Source organism: Oncorhynchus nerka, linkage group LG9a (assembly GCF_034236695.1).
Source record: "Oncorhynchus nerka isolate Pitt River linkage group LG9a, Oner_Uvic_2.0, whole genome shotgun sequence".
In the NCBI taxonomy this organism is placed as follows: Eukaryota; Metazoa; Chordata; class Actinopteri; order Salmoniformes; family Salmonidae; genus Oncorhynchus; species Oncorhynchus nerka.
Genome location: NC_088404.1, coordinates 56,991,610 through 57,013,885, shown reverse-complemented (window position 1 = coordinate 57,013,885; position 22,276 = coordinate 56,991,610).

Genomic DNA, 22,276 nt, shown 5'->3' with positions numbered 1-22,276 from the left:
GACTTCGTTGTCCTTCCTTCCTCCAAGATGGTCATTATGGCTAAACAGTTATATAAACAGTTATATTTTTGTTTCATCAGACCAGAGGACATTTCTCCAAAAAAAGTACGATCTTTGTCCCCATGTGCAGTTGCAAACTGTAGTCTGGCATTTTGTATGGCGGATTTGGCGCAGTGGCTTCTTCCTTGCTGAGCAACCTTTCAGGTTATGTCAATATAGGACTTGTTTGACTGTCGAAATAGATACGTTGTACCTGTTTCCTCCAGCATCTTCACAAGGCCCTTTGCTGTTGTTCTGGGATTGATTTGCACTTTTAGCACCAACGTACGTTCATCTCTAGGAGACAGAACGTGTCTGATGGCTGCATGGTCCCATTTTGTTTATACTTGCATACTTTTGTTTTTACAGATGAACGTGGTACTTTCAGTTGTTTGGAAATTGCTCCCAAGGATGAACCAGACTTGTGGAGGTCTACAATTTCTTTCTCTGAGGTCTTGGCTGATTTCTTTTGATTTCCCATGATGTCAAGCAAAGAGGCACTGAGTTTGTTAGTTGGCCTTGAAATACAGCCACAGGAACACCTCCAATTGACTCAAATGACATCAGTTAGCGCATCAGTATCAGTAATAATTTTCTAGAATTCTCCAAGCTGTTTAAAGGCACTTAGTGTATGCAAACGTCTGCCCCACTGGAATTGGGATACTGTGAATTATAAATGAAATAATATGTCTGTAAACAATTGTTGGAAGAGTTACTTGTGTCATGCATGAAGTAGATGTCCTAACCGACTTGCCAAAACTATAGTTTGTTATCAAGAAATTTGTGGAGTGGTTGAAAAATGACTTTTAATGACTCCAACATAAGTGTATGTAAACTTCCGACTTCAACTGTGTATAAGGTCCCACAGTTGACACTGCATGTCAGAGTAAAAAAATATCATGTCTGATGAAAACAAAATTGAACTCTTTGGCCTGAATTCCAAGCGTCACGTCTGGACGTGAATCCTGGCACCATCCCTATGGTGAAGCATGGTGGTGCCAGCATAATGCCGTGGGCATGTTTTTCAGCGGCAGGGACGGGGAGGCTAGTCAGGGTTGAGGAAAGATGAATGGAGCAGAGAGATCCTTGATGAAACCTCCTCCAGTGTTCTCTGCCCCAGTCTGAGGTCCTAAGGTTCACTTTCCAAGAGGACAATGACTCAAAGCACACAGCCAAGAGAATGCAGGATTGGCTTCAGGACAGTCTCTGAATGTCCTTGATTGGCTCAGCCAGAGACCGCACTTGAACCCGAACATCTCTATATATACCTGAAAATAGCTGTTCAGTGACTGTCCCCATCCAACCTGACAGAGCTTGAAAGGATCTGCAGAGAAGAATGGGATAATCTCCCCAAATACAGGTGTGCTAAGCTTTTAGCGTCATACCCAAGAAGACTCGTGGCTGTAATCGCTGCCAAAGGTGCTTCAACAAAGTACTGAGTGAAGAGACTGAATACTTATGTACATGTGATATGTCTGGGGGGGTTTATATACATTTTTTAAATGTATAAAAATCTGTTTTTGCTTTGTCATTATGGGGTATTGTGTGTAGATTGATGATGTGAAAAAATACAACTTAATACAATTTAGAATAAGGCTCCAATGTATTTATTTTTTTAGGAAAAGACAAGGGGTCTGAATACGTTCCATAATGATGGGTAAAGCAGTTAGTACTTTATTTTCCAGTGCACTTATTAACCTTGTCATACAGTCAGGTCCAAAAATGATTTGCACCTTTGATAACAATGATCCAAAAAGACTATAAAGTATGCAAAAAAATATATACTATTATATCAATTAACTTTTTTTATTTAAGTTGTAGATTTTCTCAAAAAGATAGGGGTCAAAATGGTTGCCAACCATGATTTCAATACCTCACCTTGCAAGGTTAACTGGACAGGTTCCACTCAGAACAGGCCTCGCCATGGTCGACCAAAGAAGTTGAGTGCACGTGCTCAGCGTCATATCCAGAGGTTGTCTTTGGGAAATAGACGTATGAGTGCTGCCAGCATTGCTGCAGAGGTGGAAAGGGTGGGGGGGTCAGCCTGTCAGTGCTCAGACCATACGCCGTACACTGCATCAAATTGGTTTGCATGGCTGTCGTCCCAGAAGGAAGCCTCTTCTAAAGATGATGCACAAGAAAGCCCGCAAACAGTTTGCTGAAGACAAGCAGACTAAGGACATGGATTACTGGAACCATGTCCTGTGGTCTGATGAGACCAAGATAAACTATTTGGTTCAGATGGTGTCAAGCGTGTGTGGCGGCAACCAGGTGTAGGCACACCTACAGCAACCAGCTGTAGGCAAGTGTGTCTTGCCTACAGTCAAGCATGGTGGTGGGAGTGTCATGGTCTGGGGCTGCATGAGTGCTGCCGGCACTGGGGAGCTACAGTTCATTGAGGGAACCATGATTGCCAACATGTACTGTGACATACTGAAGCAGAGCATGATCCCCTCCCTTCGGAGACTTGACCGCAGGGCAGTATTCCAACATGATAACGACCCCAAACACACCTCCAAGACGACCACTGCCTTGCTAAAGAAGCTGAGGGTAAAGGTGATGGACTGGCCAAGCATGTCTCCAGACCTAAACCCTATTGAGCATCTGTGGGGCATCCTCAAATGGAAGGTGGAGGAGTGCAAGGTCTCTAACATCCACCATCCGTGATGTCGTGATGTCGTCATGGAGGAGTGGAAGAGGACTCCAGTGGCAATCTGTGAAGCTCTGGTGAACTCCATGCCCAAGAGGGTTAAGGCAGTGCTGGAAAATGATGGTGGCCACACAAAATATTGACACTTTGGGCCCAATTTGGACATTTCCACTTAGGGGTGTACTCACTTTTGTTGCCAGTGGTTGAGACATTAATGGCTGTGTGTTGAGTTATTTTGAGGAGACAGCATATTTACACTGTTATACAAGCTGTACACTCACTACTTTACATTGTAGCAAAGTGTCATTTCTTCAGTGTTCTCACATGAAAATATATACTCAAATATTTACAAAAATGTGAGGGGTGTACTCACTTTTGTGATATACTGTAATTACGACAAGTTTCAGGAAACTAGGCGTATGTCACGGGTCACTACTTCACAGAAGAGCTGCTTGAACGTAATCTTATTTTTTTAATCCAAATGTTTTTTGTTTGTTGCAGAAATGCCTTCTCGAACATGTGAACTTTCATGAGCCTTAATAACAAACTTGTATGCCATCTGTAAATACAAATACAATTCTTAAATTACGAGCGTAGTTGGTTAAGTCACAGAAAAAGACAGCATCCTTCCCACTAGCCATAATTGGCTGAGATAATGAGTGGGCTGGACATGCCGAGAGATGAGTTTAGATTTGTCTGCCATATAGCACGCTTCTGTCTATTTGAGCTGGTCAGTAAATGTAGGGTAATCCTGTCGAACACTTTACCCCTGTTTGTATGCACATAACTACCTCATCTATCACTGATTTTGTAATTGATATTGTGCTTGTACATACTGTATTATTTTTTATAATGACACTATTTCTGATATTGCTACTATGCATGTAACCGTTTGGCTGTACTGTTTACACCTTCTGTAGAGACCCATCCACTTGGCAAGATGTGGCTGGGGGTTATAGCATTACCTGGAATTGTTCCTTATTGTAGGCTACACTTTAAGCCTTAATCTTTACTACAAATCAAATCAAATTGATTTATATAGCACTTCTTACATCAGCTGTTATCTCAAAGTGCTGTACAAAAACCCAGCCTAAAACCCCAAACAGCAAGCACTACTCACTGTTTAGCACTGTTTAGCATGTGAATCCTTAAAGAGATGGGTGGGGCTGGCTTAAGAGGGTGTCAACAATGCTGAATGGGTGTAGTAGACAAAGGAGAGCTCTCCAGTAGGTACCAAAATATTCAAAGGCCATTTTCCCAAAAGTGAGTGAATCAAGGTTAGTTTGGCAGCTAGGGTGAAAGAGGAGCGACAACGATAGAGGAAACCAAGTCTAGATTTAACTTTAGCCTGCAGCTTTGATATGTGCTGAGATAAGGACAGTGTACCGTCTAGCCATACTCACAAGTACTTGTATGAGGTGACTACCACAAGCTCTAAACCATCAGAGGTAGTATTCACAGCTGTGGGGAGAGGGGCATTCTTCTTACCAAACCACATTACCTTTGTTTTGGAGGTGTTCAGAACAAGGTTAAGGGTAGAGAAAGCTTGTTGGATACTAAGAAAGCTTTGTTGTAGAGCATTTAACACAAAATCCGGGGAGGGGCCAGCTAAGTATAAGACTGAATCATCTGCATATAAATGGATGAGAAAGAGCTTCTTACTGCCTGAGCTATGTTGTTGATGTAAATTGAGAAGAGCGTGGGGCCTAGGGTTGAGTATTGGGGTACTCCCTTGGTGACAGGCAGTGGCTGAGACAGCAGATTTTCTGACAGAGAGAGAACTGCTACTTAAAATAACTAACTTTGGTCTTCCGCATAGCCTGAGTGCACTTATTTCTCATTTGCCTGAACGAGAGCCAGTCAGCATGAGTATGCCGAGCCTTTCGCCAAATGCAATTCTTGAGGTGGAATAACTCCATGGGCTGAACCTGTTTTTAATTCTAATTTTCTTTATGGGAGCATGATTGTTAACAATACCACCTAAACTATTTAAAAAAGAAGGTCCAAGCGCCTTCGACAGAGGGGATCACGCTGATTCTATACCATTTTACAGAGGCCAGTTCATGAAGGAAGGCTTGCTCATTAAAGTTTTTTAACAAGCATCTATGACAAATCAGGACAGGTCATATCACTGAGCAGCCGTTATGAACACAGACTGTAAAACAGTGATCACTAAGGTCATTACAGAAAACACCAGACTGATACCTATCAGGATTATTTGTGAGGGTATCATCAAGAAGAGTAGCCTTTTCTGTGTGTTTGGAGTCATACCTTGTGGGATTGGAAATAATCTGAGAAAGATTTAGGGAGTCCCATTGCTTTAGGACTTGGTCAGGTGGTTTAAGCATGTCCCTGTTTAGGTAACCTAGCAGAACAAATTCAGACTTAATGTAAGGGGCCAGGAGAGAGCTTAAGGCAGGTAGGGTACAGGCCGGTGCTGATGGAGGACAATAGCACCCAGGAACAGTCAACAAAGAGCTATTTGAAAGTTTAAGATTTCAGACCAGTAAATCAAATTGTATGGGGACAGACTTGGTGGAGACAACCGAGCACTGAAGGTGATCTGTGGTAAAGATTGCCACTCCCCCACCTTTGGAAGATCTATCTTGCCGAAAAAGGTTATAACCAGAAAGGTTAACATCAATATTCAAAACACTCTTCCTTAACCACGTCTCAGTAATAACTAACACATCTAGCTTGGAGTTGTAAACCCGTACTTTCAATTGATCCATTTTAGGATTTTTTCCAAGATGGTGTAGCAGTCAGACAGCTTTGTCGTGTCCCATATATATATATATATATATATTTTATATATTTTGTCTTCCCATATATTTTTATATTTTTTCTAAACCTCAACTTCAAAATACTCTACTGCAACCCGCCTCACCCAATGTGGTGTGGATCTGATTTTTTCGAAAGTATTTTCTTTACTCCTGAATCGGAACCCCAACAGGAGCTAGCCATCTGCCTAGCTACTAGCTAGTAGTCAGCTAACCTTTAGCTCGGAAAACTCTCGCTAGTTTGCACAATGCGATTCTAACCAGAGCATACCGGACCTATTTTCTCTCCATATCCCCGGATTCCCACCGCAAGCTCTGAACCTTTTCACCTGGATCATCGCAGCTAGCTAGCTGCAATCCGAGTGTCTACTCCTGGCTAACGTCTCTGTTCCGAAGCAAGCACCAACTAGCCTGGAGCTAGCCTTGCTAGGCCCATCTCCCGGCTAGCTGAAGAGTTCCATCAGCCACTCCTGGGCTACAATACCTATTTTGCCAATTGGCCTGGACCCATTTTACTGCCGGTGCGGAGCCTCGCCGGTCCTTCACAATTGGACTACCGACGTAATCTTCTCGAGGGAGTTATTCCTTCCATCGCGACGTCCCCTGAATGCCCATCTGCTAGCCTGCTAACCGCGGCTCGCTAGCTGAATAGGCCCATCGGACAATTTCTTGGGCCACTATACCTATTTTGCCAATTGTACTGGTCCCCTTTACCACACGGAACCCTACTAATCCACCACGACTGGTCTACCAATGTAAATGCACGAGGAGGCTGTAAACAGACTTCCCCCATCGTGACGTCCAGGCCAGCTAGCTATCTGAATCACCGTGTCTCCAACCATCCTCACTACTCACTGGACCCTTATCGTCACTCGGCTACGCATGCCTCTCAATGTCAATATGCTTTGTCCATTGCTGTTCTGGTTAGTGATTATTGTCTTATTTCACTGTAGAGCTAGCCTTTACACCTGCTCAATATACATTAGCCAACCCTTTAGTAACACATCCCACACATGCGATGACATCACCTGGTTTAAATAATGTTTCTAGAGACAATATCTCTCTCATCATCACAATGCCTAGTCCTACCTCCACTGTATTCACATTCTAACATACTGTACATTATGCCTTGAATCTATTCTACTGCATCTAGAAACCTGCTCCTTTTACTCTCTTTTCTGGACGTACTAGATGACCAGATCTTATAGCCTTTAGCCATACCCTTATCCTACTCCTCCTCTGTTCCTCTGGTGATGTAGAGGTTAATCCAGGCCCTGCAGTGCCTAGCTCCACTCCTATTCCCCAGGTGCTCTAATTTTTTTACTTCTGTAACCGTAAATGCCTTGGTTTCATGCATGTTAACATTAGAAGTCTCCTCCCTAAATTTGTTTTATTCACTGCATGAGCACACTCTGCCAACCCAGATGTTCAAAAACCCTGATATTTCCATCCCTAACAATAACATTTTCCGACAAGATAGAACTGTCAAAGGGGGCGGAGTTGCAATCTACTGCAGAGATAGCCTGCAGAGTTCTGTCTTACTATCCAGGTTTGTACCCAAACAATTCGAGCTTCTACTTTTAAAAATCCACCTCTCTAAAAACAAGTCTCTCACCGTTGCCGCCTGCTATAGACCACCCTCTGCCCCCAGCTGTGCTCTGGACACCATATGTGAACTGATTGCCCCCATCAATCAGAGCTTGTGCTGCTAGGTGAACTAAGCTGGGACATGCTTAACACCCCAGCCATCCTACAATATATGCTTGATACCTTCAATCTCACACAAATTATCAATGAACCTACCAGGTACAACCCCAAAGCCATAAACACGGGCACCCTCATAGATAGCATCCTAACCAACTTGCCCTCCAAATACACCTCTGCTGTTTTCAATCAAGATCTCAGCGATCACTGCCTCATTGCCTGCATCTGTAATGGGCCTGCGGTCAAACGACCAGCCCTCATCACTGTCAAATGCTTCCTAAAACACTTCAGCGAGCAGGCCTTTCCAATCAACCTGGCCCGGGTATCCTGGAAAGATTATGACCTCATCCTGTCAGTAGAGGATGCTTGGTTATTCTTCAAAAGTGCCTTCCTCACCATCTTAAATAAGCATGCCCCATTCAAAAAAGCAGGAACAGATATAGCCCTTGGTTTTCTCCAGACCTGACTGCCCTTGACCAGCACAAAAACATCCTGTGGCGTACTGAATTTGCATTGAATAGCCCCCGTGATATGCAACTTTTCAGCTAAGGCTAGCTTTTTCAAGCAGAAATTTGCATCCTGTAGCACAAACTCAAATGTTCTGAGACACTGTAAAGTCCATGGAGAATAAGAGCACCTCCTCCCAGCTGTCCACTGCTCTGAGGCTAGAAAATACTGTCACCAAGGATATAATTGAGAATTTCAACAAGCATTTTTCTATGGCTGGCCATGCTTTCCACCTGGCTACCTCTACCCCGGTCAACAGCCCTGCACCCCCTACAGCGACTCGCCCAAGCCTCCCCCATTTCCCCTTCACCCAAATCCAGACAGCTGATGTTCTGAAAAAGCTGCAAAATCTGGACCCCTACAAATCAGCCGGGCTAGACAATCTGGACCCTCTCTTTCTAAAACAGACTTTGCTGTGATCTCATCTTTTAAGCCTATTCCAAACCTGAGCTTACCATTCCGGAGTTAATGCCTAACCTAAAGAAATTGGAGTTAATTCCGGAACTGCATCAACTATCATCAATGCAGAGACAACTGGTTGAGTTAAACACCTGGACCGCTAACAATGACATGCTCTTCAATGACAAGACAATTACACAATGATGTGTAATTATGCATGTCACCTTCTCCAAAAATGTATCTCCCCTTACAACATCTTCATCAGAGACACCCATGATCAGAGTGATGGGTCAAACTGTATAGCAGGATCAGCCAGGTTGGAATCATGACCACATGTTCCAGCAGGAAGCTGTTCCTTCCCAAGCGCATTAAGCCCTTCTTTGACACCACAGCGGACCTATTGCCCATCTATGTCGGCTATGTAAGACCAGTACTAGAGTTTGCTGTCCCAGCCTAGCATGCTGGCCTCAAACAAACCTTGTCTGCTCAGCTGGAGCGTGTCCAGAAGAGAGCCTGTCGAATCATTCTGAGCAGGTCGTAATAGCTAACAGGAAGCCCTCAAAACCCTGGGAATCCTGTCCCTGGAGAGCAGATCTGCCTGACATTTGCTAAATCCCTGCAGATTGGCCCCCCCAATCATACTTCACCAAACTACTCAATGCAGACATGAAATAGCACAGGGAACCTAAAAAAATTCCTACTAAAAACATTAGAGCCATTAGAGTCAGAGTATTTTCTGAATCTGCCTCACCAAATGTTGATGTTTTATTATTATTGTATTGTTCATGAAATGCTTATAGATTATTTTGCCCCAATGCAATGTGTAGACTGTGTCTTGCAGTTACAACAGACAGAGAAGGTTGTAACCTACATCCTAAATTAGCCCAAAAATATAATTATACTTTTTGTGAATGTTTGCTCAAATCGCTATTGGGTTTTTATTTCAACTGTTTTGAAATATGAAGCAGAGACGTAACACATGCGCAGGACATGTTTCAGTAGATTAGCTCTACATTAACCAAAACATGACAAATGTGTGTTTACATGTGCTGCACCAATAAGCACATCACAAGAGAGCAACTGTGTTACTATTCCTGGTCTTGGCTCTGCATTTGGTAGAATGTGTGGTCGGGCATGTGTCCTCCACAACCTCCTGTTGAGGAATGAGGGTACTGAAGACTGAGGCTGCTGCTCAGGTCCCTCAGGATGGCAATGATGAAGAGGTCAATGTACCTGCACAGAGAAAGAGGAATGATCTTGCTTTATAGATTTTTTTGACAGACATATATATGTTGATTTGTATGCACATTCAGATTACAGGCCCAAAATATATTGTGGACTATTACTTAGACTTTATTGTATTTATTTTTGGCCAAAATATTTGTAGTTAACAGAAGAATGTACACATTAAAATAAACATTTGTTGTGCTGAATAAATGTCAGGTTTCAATATAGAAAAATAAATAGTCGACAAAAAATAAAATCATTGCTGTAATTTAAAATGTTGAAACAACATATTTAAAAATGTCATTATGTTCATTAAAATGTTGCCTTCTGAACCTCCATAAGTGAGGTTAGTTGTGTCCTCTGCTCCTGAGCATGGTCCTGGAATCATTGCAGTGCCTCAGGTACATACCTATACCTTGGCCTTTTCCACTTGTCCTAGGCTGCAAGAGGCTTTGCTGGAGTGGTGCAGTCTTTTGAGGATCCTAGGAGAGTAGAGATATTTTATTGATTATATCATTGATTATATTATGCCATCACAACCTGTGATACCAGCATTATATTTTTTATAATACCTTCACTAATGCTTCCCTGAATATTTCACTGCTATGCTAGCTTTATACATTTACCACATTGCATGTATTTTCACCTGTAAATTAATAATAACATGAGCCATTTAGCAGACACTTTTATCCAAAGCGACTGACAGCTATGTTTGCATACATTTTTACGAATGGATGGTCCTGGGAATCAAACCCATTATCCTGGCTTTGTAAGTGCCATGCTTTTCCAAGTGAGTTACAGGGGACCAATAAACTGTGTGCACCGGTTCCACACTTGGATCGTTGGCCAACAGATCCTCCAAAAGTCCATATTACTCCCAAGGGATGACCCCGGTCCCTGTCTTCAATTTGTTTTTTATATTCTTGAATCAAAGACAGCGTCAGACACAATGTATGTTTTTGTACCTGTTTGAAATATGTTTAACTTTTCCAAACTACATTTTAATCAAGCACTGTATTTCCCATCATAGGCATCTGCTGAGTGAAAGTGTCATTTTGGAGCCATTTCTATGGCTACTTTCCTCCACACTTCATATGTTTCTTAATGACTGGAGATTGTAACTACTCTGTGAATTATCCCACCAGGGATATTAGGAGGAGTTTGGTCTCATGGGTCCATTTTGTTTCTAAAACACACGTCAATATGTTAGTTACAGAGAATAAATCCACAATAGATTTAACATGGAAACCTCACTTTCATTACTTAACTGTGCCAATCTGTCTGCCTTCTCTGGGTTGAAGAGGAGTTATGGCAAGAACCCACAGTGTGGGATGACTGTGTTGGCAGTATAGGGTGTGAAATGGGTCTCTCAAGGGCAGCTCGTTGTAACCGTGTCTGTTCTATGAGAGTTGCTAGTTTGAGAAACAGACGCCTCACAAGTCCTCAACTGGCAGCTTCATTAAGTATCCGCAAAACACCAGTCTCAACGTCAACAGTGAAAAGGCGACTCTGGGATGCTGGCCTTCTAATTTAAACAGTTAATTGATTTGATAAAATAACAGTCATCACATTAATGGTAGTCACATCACGACAAAAGCTAATTACCTTCAAAGACAGAAAAAAGATCCACTCATTCGCTCTGAATTAGGGCTGAGCGATTAACTGAAATGTCAATTCAATTATTTGAATTACATTTCATAGTTGTTTTTTCTGTGAGCTCAATGCACACATTGCACAGTTTCTTGAGTCATAAATCAGATCAAGCCCAACCTGTGCTATGTAGTATGGAGTTGTGGTTTCCAAAGGTTTAGTGCAGAAAGCGTGGTAATTTACTACAATGAACATAATTCATTGCCTGCCTACATGTCCATCCTGCTCATTTCTTTTACACCTGCTACATTAGGTCAGACATCATAGGCAGTAGTGATCATAACCAGAAGTTCCTGTGGACCCAGGGCTGATGGGTTAGGAAAAATGTAATATGGTGTGAAATTTACATTTACATTCAGTATTCAGACCCTTTACTCAGTAGTTTGTTGAAGCACCTTTGGCAGCGATTACAGCCTCGAGTCTTCTTGGGTATGACGCGACAAGCTTGGCACACCTGTATTTAGGGAGTTTCTCCCATTCTTCTCCGCAGATCCTCTCAAGCACTGTCAGGTTGGATGGGAAGCGTTGCTGCACAACTATTTTCAGGTCTCTCCAGAGATGATCGATCGGGTTCATGTCCGGGCACTGGCTGGGCCACTCAAGGACATTCAGAGACTTGTCCCAAAGCCACGCCTGAGTTGTCTTGACAGTGCATTTAGGGTCATTGTCCTGTTGGAAGGTGAACATTCAACCCATACAGAGGTCCTGAGTGCTCTGGAGCATATTTTCATCCAGGTTCTCTCTGTACTTTGCTCTGTTCATCTTTCCCTCGATCCTGACTAGACTCCCAGTCCCTGCCACTGAAAAACATCCCCAAAGCATGATGCTGCAACCACCATGCTTCACTGTAGGGATGGTGCCAGGTTTCCTCCAGACGTGACACTTGGCATTCAGGCCAAAGAGTTCAATCTTGGTTTCATCAGACCAGAGAATCATCTTTCTCTATTTTCTTAGGTCTTGGCAGATTTTTTTTACTGTTCCATTGATGTCAAGCAAAGAGGCACTGAGTTTAAATGTAGGCCTTGAAATACATCCACAGGTAAACCTCCAATTGACTCAAACAATGTCAGTTAGCCTATCAGAAGCTTCTAAAGCCATGACATCATTTTCTGGAATTTTCCAAGCTTTTTAACCCCTGTAGGTTATGTGGGACGCTAGCGTTCCACCTGGCCAAAATCCAGTAAGATTGCAGAGCGCCAAATTCAAATACAGAAATACTCATTATAAAAATTCAGAAAAGATACAACTATTAAACATATAACTAGGGGGCAGTATTTTCATTTTTGGATAAAAAACGGGATATTTTGTCACGACAAGATGCTCGACTATGCATATAATTGACAGCTTTGGATAGAAAACACTGCAAAGACATTGTCTGTGAGTGCAACAGAACTGATGTTACAGGCGAAACCCAGATAAAAATCCAACCAGGAAGTGTCCCATTTTCTGAAAGTCCTGCATGCCAATGACTCCTTATATGGCTATGAATGAGCTACGAATGAGCTTACGCTTTCTACGTATTCCCCAAGGTGTCTACAGCATTGTGACGTCTTTTTACGCATTTATGTTGAAGAATAGCCGTAAGGGACCACGCAGAAAATCTAGCGTAAAGTACAGAAGTAGCCATTTTTGCAATCGCTTCTTATGAGAAACCAATTGTCCCGGTGGATATTTTATCGAATAGATATGTGAAAAACACCTTGAGGATTGATTCTAAACAACGTTTGCCATGTTTCTGTCGATATTATGGAGCTAATTTGGAAAAAGGTTTGGCATTGTAGTGACTGCATTTTCCGGTCGATTTCTCAGCCAAACGTGAAGAACAAAGGAGCTATTTCGCCTACAAAAATAATATTTTTGGAAAAAAGGAACATTTGCTATCTAACTGGGAGTCTCCTGAGTGAAAACATCCGAAGTTCTTCAAAGGTAAATTATTTAATTTGATTGCTTTTCTAATTTTCTTGAAAATGTTGCCTGCTGGTAGCAGAGCCTAGCATAGCATTATGCCATGATAAACTTACACAAATGCTTGTCTAGCGTTGGCTGTAAAGCATATTTTGAAAATCTGAGATGACAGTGTGATTAACAAAAGGCTAAGCTGTGTCTCAATATATTTCATTTGTGATTTTCATGAATAGGAACATTTTCTAGGAAGATTTATGTCCGCTGCGTTATGCTAATTAGTTTGAGGCTATGATTACGCTCCCACATGCGGGATGGGTAGTATCAAGAAGTTAAATCATTAGAAAACCCTTTTTCAATTATGTTAGCACAGCTGAAATCTGTTGTTCTGCTTAAGATAAAAATATTTTAAAGTACTTCTTAAGTAGTTTTTTGGGGTAACTGTACTTGATTTGACTATTTATGTGTTTGCCAACTTTTCATTTTACTTCACTACATTCCTAAAGAAAATAATATACTTTTTACCCCACACATTTTCCCTGACACCCAAAAGTACTCGTTACATTTTGATCGGAAAATGGTTCAATTCACACACAAAGAGAACATCTCTGGTCAACTATACTGCCTCAAATCTGGCGGAATCACTAAAAACAAATGCTATGTGTGTAAATTGTGTCTGAATGTTGGAGTGTGCCCCTGGCTATCCGTTAATAAAAAAATAAAAAATAAATGGTGCCGTCTGGTTTGCTTAAGATATTCATTTGAAATGGTTTTTACTTTTGATACTTAGGTACATTTTAGCAATTCCATTTACTTTGATACTTAAGTATATTTAAAACCAAATACTTTGACTTTTCATAGTAGTATTTTACTGGGTGACTTTCACTTTTACTTGAGTCATTTTCTAATAGGGTATCTTTACTTTTACTCAAGTATGACAATGACAACTTTTTCCACCACTGTTAATTACACTGTTAGAATGTTGCAGTCAGAATGACTGTCATTAGCTTGAAGGGGGGTCCTTTGGGGCCCAGCGGTTCTAGTGTTAAAGAACTGTGTGACCCTGAATCTCGTGCAATTAATTGATGCGCTAACAAGACTAAATCTCAGAGCCCCTAACAAATCAATGCTATTGGACCTCATTCTGATGAATACCCCTCACAAATACCCATCTACTGGGACATTCTGTAATGATGTCCGTGATCATTGTTCAATCGCTTGTGTGAGACATACATAACTGGTTAAAGCTAAACCTGTTACATTTTATGCAGTTTGATGAACAAGCATAATCTGTTCCATAATCTTGACAGAGTCAATTTCATTCTCGATGTTGGATCTGCCTGGGACTGTTTTTATATGAAATTTGTGTCGATCGGTGATAAGCATGCCTCTGTGAAGAAAGGTAGACTCAATGGAAGGGACAATCTCTGGTTTTCAGGTTCATTAATTTTGCTAAATTGACAGAGAAATGTCTCTTGGGCTAATGCTAGATGTACAAATGCACCTGTTGACTGGACCTCCGTCAGAGCTCTAAGAAACAAGTGTACAGGATTTGTTAGGAGGTTTAAATCAGAATTCTATCTGAAAGTAGTCAGAGAGAACCTTAACAACTCTACCAAATTAGCAGAATTAAGTAGACAGAGAAATGTGCCACATAGACGAATGTGGCAGGGTCAACAGTCAATCACGCATTACAAAAAGAACACCGATGCGGACACCGATGTCTTGCTCCCAGACAAATTATACAACTTCTTTGCTCGCTTTGAGGACAATACAGTGCCACGGCCCACTACAAAAGCCTGGGTGCTCTCCTTCTCCGTGGCCAATGTGAGTAAAACATTGAAACGTGTTAACCATCGCAGGGCTGCCGGCCCAGACGGCATCCCTAGCCGTGTCCTCAGAGCATGTGCAGACCAGCTGGCTGGTGTGTTTACGGACATATTCAACCAATCCCTATCCCAGTCTGTTGTCCCCATATGCTTCAAGATGGGCACCTTTGTTCCTGTTCCCAAGAAAGCTAAAGTCATTTCTTTCAGTTACCATCGCCCCATTGCACTCACTTCTGTCATCATGAAGTGCTTTGAGAGACTAGTCAAGGACCTTATCACCTCCACCCTACCTAATACCCCAGACCCACTCCAACTTGCTTACCGCCCCAATAGGTCCACTGATGATGCAATCGCCATCACATTGCACACTGCCAAGAGGAATACCTACGTAGGAATGCTGTTCATTGACTACAGCTCAGCATTTAACACCATAGTACCCTCCAAACTCATCATTAAGCTCGAGACGCTGGGTCTCGACCCCGCCCTGTGCAACTGGGTCCTGGCCTTTCTGACAGGCCGCACCCAGGTGAAGGTAGGAAACAACATCTCCACCCCGCTGATCCTCAACACTGGGCCCCACAAGGGTGCGTTCTCAGCCCTCTCCTGTACTCCCTGTTCACCCATGACTGCGTGGCCATGCACGCTTCCAACTCAATCATCAAGTTTGCTGATGACACTATAGTGGTAGGCCTGATTACCAACAGGCCTGATTTACCCCCCCCCCCCCCATCCACATCGACGGGACAGTTGTTGAGAAGGTGGAAAGTTTTAGGTTCCTTGGCGTACACATCACTGACAAACTGAAATGGTCCACCCACACAGACAGTGCCTCGTCAACCTCAGGAGGCTGAAGAAATTTGGCTTGTCATCTAAAACACTCACAAACTTTTACAGATGCACAATCGAGAGCATCCTGTCGGGCTGTATCACTGCCTGTTACGGCATTTGCACCTCCCTCAACCGCAAGGCTTTCCAGAGGGTAGTGCGCTCTGCACAACGCATCCCCGGGGGAAAACTACCTGCCCTCCAGGACACCTACAGCACCCGATGTCACAGGAAGGCCAAAAATATCATCAAGGACAACAACCACCCGAGCCACTGCCTGTTCACCCCACTATCATCCAGAAGGCGAGGTCAGTACAGGTGCATCAAAGCTGGGACTGAGAGACTGAAACAGCTTCAATCTCAAGGCCATCAGACTGGGGGGGGGGCAGTACTGAGTAGCTTGGAAAAATAGGTGCCCAGAGTAAACTGCCTGCTACTCAGGCCTAAAAGCTATAATAAGCATATAATTAGTAGATGTGCATATAAAACACTCTGAAGGTTCTAAAACTGTTTGAATGATGTCTGAGTATAACAGAACTCATATTACAGGCAAAAACCTGGGAAGAAATCCAACCAGGAAGTGGGAAATCTGCGGTATGTAGTTTTTCAAGTCATTGTCTATCGAATATACAGTGTCTATGGGGTCATATTGCACTTCCTAAGGCTTCCACTAGATGTCAATAGTCTTTAGAACCTTGCTTGAGGCTTCTACTGTGAAGGAGGGGGGAATGAGAGCTGTTTGAGTCAGGGGTCTGGCAGAGTGCCATGAGCTCAGTCTCGCGCGCTCCCGTGAGAGTTAGCTGCCTTCCATTGCATTTCTACCGACAAAGGAATTCTCCTGTTGAAACATTTTTGAAAATTTATGAAAAAAAACATCCTAAAGATTGATTCTATACTTCGTTTAACATGTTTCTACGAACTGTAATATGACTTTTCGTCTGAACTTTTGCCTGGACTTGCCCGCGCCTCCTGAGTTTGCATTTGTGTACTAAACGCGCAAATAAAAAGGAGGTATTTGGACATAAATTATGGACTTTATCGAACAAAACAAACATTTTTGTGGAACTGGGATTCCTGGGAGTGCATCATGCTGAAGATCATCAAAGGTAAGTGAATATTTATAATGCTATTTCTGACTTCTGTTAACTCCACAACATGGCGGATATCTGTATGGCTTGTTTTTGTGTCTGAGCGCCGTACTCGGATTATTGCATGGTGTGCTTTTTCCGTAAAGCTTTTTTGAAATCTGACACAGTGGTGGCATTAAGGAGAGGTGGATCTAAAATTCCATCCATAAAACTTGTATCTTTTAGCAATGTTTATTATGAATATTTCTGTAAATTGATGTGGCTCTCTGCAAAATCACCGGATATTTTGGAACTACTGAACATAACGCGCCAATGTAAACTCAGATTTTTGGATATAAATATGAACTTTACCGAACAAAACATACATCCATATATTTATATGTACATATTCTTATTCATCCCTTTACTTTTGTGTGTATTTGGGTGTATAAGGTAGTTGTTGTGAATTTGTTCGATTTCTTGTTAGATTTGACTGCATAGTCGGAACTAGAAGCACAAGCATTTCGCTACACTTGCATTAACATCTGGTAACCATGTGTATGTGACCAATACGATTTGATTTGAAGATCTGGAAACTGATGTATCCTCTGGCCTTCCTGACCATAGAGTGATGAATTCTAATGAAGTGAAGGATAAAGCTGATATTGTCGAGGTCTAACAAGCACTTAATTTCTGCTGGTTTAGTTTTTGATAATGGTGGGGCACATGCCTCTAATGAAAGCTCTGTTTCAGTTAGTTCTGATATAGGCCCTCATGTGAACCCTTTTAACATTGAGCCTGTTCCTTATGCTCTTAAAGACATTGACCCAAAAGTCTGCAGGCCCAGACAACTTGGATCCTTACCTTTTAAAGACAGCAGTTGGTATTATTGCTGACGAAAGCAGCATATGAGTGGCGCTCCATCATAATTAGTCGGAAGTCACTATGACTAATTTGCAGAATATATATTTTTTGCTGTTTGGGTGTCTAAATATAGTTTTAAATCTTAAAAACGTAGAATGAAACAACAAGGGAGCACTTTTACATCAGTTCGGTGGATGCTAGCTTGTAACGTTAACACATCAGGCTTTCCTATTCCTAAATCATGAATTACAACCTAGCTAGTTATATATATTGTATCAAGCTGTAATAGGCTATTTGATATGTAGATTGTCCTGTTTGCCCAATCAAAGCTACCATAGCATATCATCCGTGGGAAAACAAAAAGTTTACCTCAGGCTACAGTGTCTCTCATTCTTCAGATCAGTCAAAAACCCATCATACATAGTCTCACTTGTTTCTCTGCCTACAGTACACCTTAGCTAGCTAGCTAGCTTAGCATTCTACTGTATCAATGGATTCCCGGGAGAGAGATTTTTTTTATGGTAATCGCTAGATTTGTTAATGGTAATGTTGTACTCAGAGCTGGTTCAGACAATCTGTGGTGTCAACTCAGTGGCGACTACTTTTTGACACCTGAGCCGGAGAGAATCTCCATTAGCAACTCCTCAGATGGCACATACACAGAGAAGCTCACTTAAGTCAATGCTGAGTCTTTTGAGGCAACCAAGGAAGACCACTCGTGAATGGTGGATCTGTAAATTACAGTACTTCAGTCGGTCAGGTGCACTTGCAAGTTCAAAGGGAAGCCCTGCTATATGCATTTTATCCCTGAGGTGATGGTCAAGAGATGTGACCAGATGAATGAACTCACCAATGGCAACCAACTATTAGTAATTATGTTTAGTTGGCTGTGAGTGAGTTATCTGTGCATGTGTCTCTATCAGTCAGTTTTTGTGTGTGTGATGAGGCACAAATAGTGTGACTAGCTAGCAAGTGTGTGTGATTGTGTGTGTGCGTGTGTGAATGTGAAGTGAGAGAGACGGACCTTTAAAGTATTAAATATAAATAAGAATTGAGAATACATTGTGCCTTTCAGCACATATTAAAAAGGCATACTTTAATTTATTTTCTGGTTTCAGAATTTCTACATATGTGACCGACCAACCGTCATAACATCTTATGTAGCAAAATTGGAATTGTGTTTTTTACATTGGATAAAAGCAGAGACACAAAGCTATAAAATTGTATATCATACACTGCATTTGAGGAATGATGTGAAAGTAATTCTGCTTTGAAAGTTGATAAACTTGTAACCTCACTTTTGAGAAAAAATGTTGGTACCTACTGGAGAGCTCTTCTTTGTCTACATCCATTCAGCATCGTTCACACCCTCTTTAGCTTTAGCTTCCATCCTAAACTCTGACCATTTTACTCGCTCTAGCAGAGCTCGTTAGGCTGTTCTTATGTTATCCAGAGAGTTGGTGACTGTAACTGTGCTGCTGGCAACAATTTAATTACACTTTTTTGCCGACGTTTACTGACACAGGCCATATTCAACAGGTGTTGAGCGTTCCATTCATTATTCTGCGGTCAGGCACACGCAGACAACAGTGCTCTGAAAAAGGAGTAGATGGCCAGACTGAATTTACGATGCACCTGAAAAAGGTTACTTGTATAGTGTAGTATTTTGTTAAAAGACGTCTTTCGCTAGCTAAATAATGAAACAAACTAAACTCATGATGTTACTACCCTGCATGAATCTGCAGGTAGCTAACCAACCAGGTTCAATGTTAGCTAGCTAACATTAGGCTATAACTAGCCAAGCAAACGGCTCTGATTTAAGACTAATAAGTATAAGTATAAGTCACTTTATCTAGCAAGCCAGCCAGCTAACATTAGCTAGCTAACAGTACACTTTAACGTGAAATGTAACCACCTTGTCAAAATTAGAAAGTGTAATATCTGAAAATGTAGCTAGCTAGACTATCTTACCTGTACACATTATAGATGGACGTGTCTCCTGTCACGGATGCCATGGTTGCCCTTCGTTATACAACCAAAAACTCAGATTTTTTTTTTAGTTAACGCCTCGGCTGGGAACCGAACCCTGGCCTGCAGTTTGTAAGACTGCTACGCTCACCACTATACCAACAACGCTATGGAACTGACTGAGATTCTCCGCAAATAGACCCATTTTACAGTTGTCTGTATTTGTAGCTCCGGCATCTCTTTAATGATAATCAGTATGTATTTCTCCTTTCTGGAAACCTCATCTATAGATGACTTTTGATTGGACATTACATTTCACCCGTATACAATTATAAGCTCATTATAAACTATTGTTCCTTGGGACTTTCAACGTTAATATCTCATATTTCACTACTCTAGAATAGGCTTCCCTCTCCTCCCCTAGATATGAATTTCTTTCGGTATTGAATAGGTTCACTCATTCGCCTAGAGTTACCCTGCCTTCTCACCAAGCCTAATTTATTATTTAGGTATGTCTTTTGAATTAATGGTTATCCTATTTGTACAGAACGAACGTCCCATCTAACAATACGTACTATATCCCTTCTTAACACCCTTCTGGCTTGCAAAACCAGGATTTATTAAGTTTTAGTTTAGGTAGTGCACTTTACCACAAGTCATTTCAGACTTGTTTCCTTCCTTCCTATCTATTTTGGTTACACACAAAGTAGAAACCCATTGTATTTGTTCAAAATATTCAAGCAACTATCATTGATTAAATCCAAACTCCTTTAGCACATTCAATCAAAAATATCTTAAATAATTCCTCCCAAATTCGAGAATAAAGACCATTTACCTTCGTCCTGTAGACTGGGAAAAGAAATGCCGGTTCGATTCTGTCACGTTCTCTGCCGCCCGTAGATCTGTATACCGGCCTGTTATTATTAAACCTAAGCCTGAGGCCAGGTCTTTAAATAACGAGTCCAGACTCGTCCGTGCACGGTTTTCGGCTTTTCCCTTCGGACGACAGAGAAGTTTGTGGAATCCGGCTCGATGGACCAATTGTTAGTGTAATTTAATTATGCCAATGTGCTTTCATCAATTGAAAGCCCTTAATCTATTTTATGAGAATTTCTAAGATTTCTTGTTTGCCTAAAATAGACGCAGACCAGTCTTTCAATAATAGGTAATAGAATTTATTCTCGGACCGCGCTCCCACTTAATCATGAGCAACAGTTTATATACAGATCATGACGTCATTTCATTGCTTTAACAGAATCCCCTCTTCACCAGGACAAAGTGAGGTGAAAAGTTCATTCTAACTTACTAACAGACTCCCAGATAACTTTTGACCCCTCAACATTATCGATCACCACTGAACTGACAGTTCTGATTAACAGAAAACCTAGGAATGCACTCACTGCCTTATCTAAAAACCCCAGAGCTAAGTTTCTGTAGGTTCAACGTTAGGTTAACGACCTTATTTGTTTACACAGTCCCCAACCCATTCGTTTCTTCCTAGTTGGAATGGTGTTCATTAACTTGAATTACTCCTTGTCCGTGTCACACAATCCCTTCTTATGAACTCATATTGTTAATCAGATATAATAAATCAGAATATAAGTTTTACTTAGTTACAGTTCCATTTAAAATGATTTGTTCAGTCATTTAATCATAATTTTCCCAACAGTAATAACGGAGCTGTTAAATAAACATCAAAACGTCCGAAAACCAAAGTTTACAAAATATCAAATAGAGGGTGCAAAACCCGTCGCACACCAGAATTAACAATAAACACCTACATACAACAAACAATCGCAGACAAGGACATGAGGGGAAACAGAGGGTTAAATACACATGTAATTGATGGGATTGGAACCAGGTGTGTATGAAGACAAGACAAAACCAATGGAAAATGAAAAATGGATCAATGATGGCTAGAAGGTCGGTGACATCGACCACCGAACACTGCCCGAACAAGGAGGGACTGTCTTCGTGACACTTTTTTTTACTCAAAGGACACTTGGAAGTGTATTTGCTGAGGCATTAATAATGCGAACACATTTATTTTCAAATGTTACACAGCATCAGTGTGTTACGGTTTTCTTCTATCTCCTCCTCTGAAGAGGTGTAGCAAGGATCGGACCAAAATGCAGCGTGGTAATTTTCATACATGTTTAATAGACGAATAAACAAGAACAATACAAAACAAGAAACGTAACGCGAAAGCCTATCTGGTGCAAACAAACACAGAGACAGGAACAATCACCCACGAAACACTCAAAGAATATGGCTGCCTAAATATGGTTCCCAATCAGAGACAACGATAAACACCTGCCTCTGATTGAGAACCACTTCAGGCAACCATAGACTTTCCTAGAAAACCCCACTATACCACAATCCCAATACCTACAAAAAAAACAAGACAAAACACACCACATACTAAACCCATGTCACACCCTGGCCTGGCCAAAATAATAAAGAAAACACAAAATACTTAGACCAGGGCGTGACACAGTGAGATTCATAACTATGATCTTCTGTTCTCTATCCATCGAATTACTCCACTGTGCTACAAGGATGGATTTCAAACAGGCCCCTTTTTAAAGGAAACAAACACTCATTAAGATCAGGTTTGGCCTATTAGTGGGAGTGGCCAACACACCTGAATAGACTTAACAAGGTAGAGCGAGTTTTGTTGATGCTGAGAACGGAATGTATACGTTTTAAAATAACATTCTCTCAAAGTTATTAAAGTTTTCTTGTGGTATTTGTGGAAAATTTTCCTCATGTTCTGAATGAGTGGACCCTGCCGTGTCACAGAGCTTTTTCATGAGCACGACCGAGAGAGTGCCTTTCTTGTTTACCTTTTATATTGACAACGTT